The sequence below is a fragment of the Neofelis nebulosa genome, chromosome 9 (genome assembly GCF_028018385.1).
Source record: "Neofelis nebulosa isolate mNeoNeb1 chromosome 9, mNeoNeb1.pri, whole genome shotgun sequence".
Classification (NCBI taxonomy): domain Eukaryota; kingdom Metazoa; phylum Chordata; class Mammalia; order Carnivora; family Felidae; genus Neofelis; species Neofelis nebulosa.
Genome location: NC_080790.1, coordinates 135655633 through 135659500, shown reverse-complemented (window position 1 = coordinate 135659500; position 3868 = coordinate 135655633). Strand labels below are relative to the sequence as shown.

General features: G+C 53.6%; 1 long non-coding RNA gene across 1 annotated transcript; it reads right to left on the bottom strand.

The window, feature by feature from the left end:
* Positions 1-1336: 1336 nt before the first annotated feature.
* On the bottom strand, positions 1337-3497 carry LOC131486273 (uncharacterized). The gene is made up of 2 exons (XR_009249280.1): positions 3169-3497; positions 1337-1537 (listed from the first exon to the last, which is right to left on the bottom strand). It is a non-coding gene; the product is annotated as an uncharacterized LOC131486273 (long non-coding RNA).
* Positions 3498-3868: the final 371 nt, after the last annotated feature.

The following is a 3868-nucleotide window of genomic DNA, read 5'->3' as shown; positions in this document are numbered from 1 at the left end:
GACCTTTACAATGGGTTCACAAGCTGCCGGTAGATAGGAATTGAGGGAGAGTCCTACGCCGGTAGGCAAGAGCCCCGCCCAGGTCTCTTTGCTTATCAAAGGACGAGCAGTTTGGTTCCCTTCCAGCACAATCTGCCTTGTCTGTAGCTGGGCTCGGAGGGGATGGTAGGGGACGTCGATTTCCAGGTGGCTTTGGGGGCAGACTGGCCATGTGTGGGAATATGGATGTTCTGTGATCAAATATGCCTAAGCAGGTGCATCATTCCTGGTCTAGGTCCTGTCCCGGGTTTGACCTCCCAACGCGGCCACGTGTGTTCCTGCTGCTGGGGATCCAGGGAGCACTTGCCCGGAAGGTTGAATGACTGTCCACGGCAGGGTGACGCCAGCCAGAGGACTGGCCGCACCCCAAGCAAGGGCACAGGCCCTCCCCCATTCATGCAGGGTAAATACAGCCCACAGACAAGCTCTCCTTTCCCCTCAAGGAGGAGAAATTCCTTGGGGCCAACATTCCCTGGAATTTCTAACTCCCGGCTCGGTGGGGGATTGAAGCCCAACACTTCATCTTCCCTTTGAGACTGGATCCTGATCCAAAGCCACACTGGCTATTTGGCCATCAAAAATATCATCCGGACATTCTCATAGATCCGACTGACAGAAATTTTAAAAATTGACGAGGTGGGCAAAGGCATGGGGATACAGGCCCTCTCAGACCTGATTTTGGGGGAGTGCAAATTAGAAGGATGTTTTTTGGAGGGCAATGTGTCAGAAGCTCTCAAGTCTTTGCACATATCTTCTAGTGTGGCGTTTCCCCATTGCTAGGAATTTAAGCACAGATCTGTGTTTACGTCTGTGACAAGAATATTGTCTGTAGTAACAAAAAACTGAGCCTAACCTATGTGTCTATTAGCAGGGGATTGGTTGCACGGGTTCACTCACACAAGGACTATGGATCCAGGTACTGTAAGTGAAAAGAACAAACTAGAACAAAGTGTATCGTACGTTAGCTTCCCGTACAAAGGGGGAGATGCATATACCCGGCCGTGTATGCACAGAATATCAATGGAAGGAGACCCAGAAAGTAGTAAGAGCATTGCCTCTAGGGAGAGATAGCTAGAAAATAGGTGGGGGGTGGGGGGCGGGCGGGGAGATGGGGCAGGAGAGAAGCTTTTCACTGTTGCGTTTGGAAAAAATGCTTACGGGGTGCATATGTTGTTTTATTATAAGTGAACTGAATTTTAAAACGCTTAAATGCCCCTTAATTCCACTTTTGTTCTCTGATGATAAATTTACCCTGCAGACCAGACGCAACTCGGACATCACTTGGGTGGCCGCGAGATCCAAATCAGGGGCTGAGTTTTATTACACTTGGCAATTCCATCTCATCAGTTACGCAACGTCATTTGCTGTCATTTGCCGTGCCGAGTGTTGTGTCCAAGTCTGGCTTCGGGACCTCCAGGTAATCTGGTGCTGGGCTCAACTGTGAAAGGGTTCTGACTCCAGGGAAGGCATCAGAGATGAAATCCTTGCTGATGGTTGGCTATAAAAAGGGGGGGGGGGAGGGGCTTCACTGAGTGAAGAAAAGAGTAAATAAAGTAAGATCAGAGACCCCTCTTTCCCAGGAGTGATCCCCTCCCCCACATTTTTGCTACGGAAAAGGCAGTTTCTGGGTTGCAAAAGAGGAGAGAGAGAGAGAGAGAGAGAGAGCGCGCGCGCGGGTAAAGGTTTCCTATGGAGAGGGAGCCTGGCCCTGCCAGGTGCAATTAACGCGTATTCGCAAGTGATGAAGACTAGATTATTGCCCCCAATCGATTCCAGCTCTAAATACAGAATATATAAGAGAAATGACATCCCTCACCCTTGAAAAAATAATTATTCATCTGAAGGAGATAATTGGAGGAGCGTGCAAGACAGAATGCACAAATATATTCATAACAATATTGTTTTAAAGTGGAAACAACCTAAATGTCCATCGGGGCGGGGGGGGGGGGGACTGTTTACACAAATCTGGGCGAATCCAGCCTGCAGAGGGTAGGCGGCCATTTCATAGGAGAATGTAACGTTGATATTTACAGATATGGAAAAATGGCAGTGACAGTAGGTTTAATCCAGTTGTAAAATCTGTAGCCCATGATCCCTCTCATATAAAAGCAGGGCTCTGTGTGGGACACATGCTCCGTGATGTAACCGATACAGTCTGACAGAGAGACTTACACACACAGGTTTGGAATAAGGATAGGAGGATTAATACTTTCTTTTTACCTTGTTAGGACGGTCTAAGTTTTCTAGAAAGTGTTTTGTTTTTTTTTTTTCTAAGTGCAAGAGGAAGGAGGAAAAAGAAACATGCCAGGCTGTTAGAACGGCTTGCCTAGAGGAGGGGGGCCCCCTGGTAGGAGGAGGGCAAAACAGGAAACTGCGGACTTTTTCTGCACAAGGGTCTGTCTGTATTCCCTTCATTCATTCATTCACTCACTCATTCATTCCAGCCATAGTCACTAAATCCTATTATGTGCTGCAAAGACCCAGATTAAGCCGTGTGTATAAATCCCTGGGGCTGCAAAGGTCCAGATTCTCACGTATGCAAAATAATTCCCAATGAACACGATTGCTGCGAGGTCTGATGGGAGCCGGATAACGTCAGGTCGAGCCCGTAACATTGCCAGCCTCGTGGGTCGAAAGTGGTCGGCTTCCCCGCACAGTCACGTGGCTTGACGTAAGCCACTGAGCGAGCATGCTTTCGAAACTGCAACTATCCCACTCCTTCCCTCTCCCCGACCCTCCTCCAAAGTACGGTGGGTCTGCTGTGCCAGCCAAGGCGGCTCACGGGGACACGCACAAGTGTGGGAGAGAGGCCAAGCGCTGGGCTGTGGGACTTGTTGGATGATTAGTCTAGTAATTAAGAGAGCATTTGGGGCGGGGGGGGGGGAGGGGGTGGGGGATGGAAAACCACCCCGCCCCCACCCCCGCAAGCCTCACCCGCGCCCCCCTCCCAGCACGCCCGCCCCCGCCCCCGCCCTGGGAGCTGCGCGGCCGCCACTCCCACCCCGGCGCGCGGGCACCTGCTCCGCGTGGACGCGCGCGGGCGCGGGGCGGGGGTCCCCCCCCCCCCCGCCCCGAGTGGCCGCGCGGTCCATCTGCCCGGCGAGGGCCCGGGTCCCGCCAGCCCCTGACCTGCAATCTGTCACTCTCCGCTGAAAGGCGGCCGCGGAAAAGCGCGCCTCCCGCTCGGCCTATTGAGAGCGTGAATGCAAAGTGGTCCAAGTTGACCCGCCGCCAGTCTCCGCGGCTCCAAGTCGGCGAGGCACCCTACAGTTTACACAGCCCGGCTCAATGCAGCCTCCAGGCGCCCATTCAGGCGGGCCTGCATGCAAAAGAGCCGGCCATTAGATCATCGTAATTATCCCATTGACATCGCCCGGGGCCCCCGTGGGGGCCGGGAGCCCATCAAACGCGTCTCTAATGAGGCGCTGCGGGCCTTTGTGCGCGCCGCGCCCCCTCGCCCGCCGCCGGCCCGGCCGCAGACAGGCGGCCCCTTTCAGGCGCATTCAGCGCCCTGACCCCCGACCCCCAGGGTTATGACATCAGCAGCCCTGATCTGTGATCATTTTTATTGGCACACACTCAACGCTTGTTTCCTGTGTTTAACTCCGGCCCCCCCAGCGCACCCCTCCGCTTGGGGCTGGACTTACTGGGATCTAATGGGCATATGCCCCGCGCCACAAAGTGCGCCGGCAGCGTTCTCACAAGGGCCTGGCCATTATGCCCGCGACGACAACCGGGGACTCATTATCTAGGTGCAGGGACCCGCTAATCGCCGCCACGCCGAACAATCCCAAACAGATGTGCGCACTTTATGAGTTTTAATTAAAAT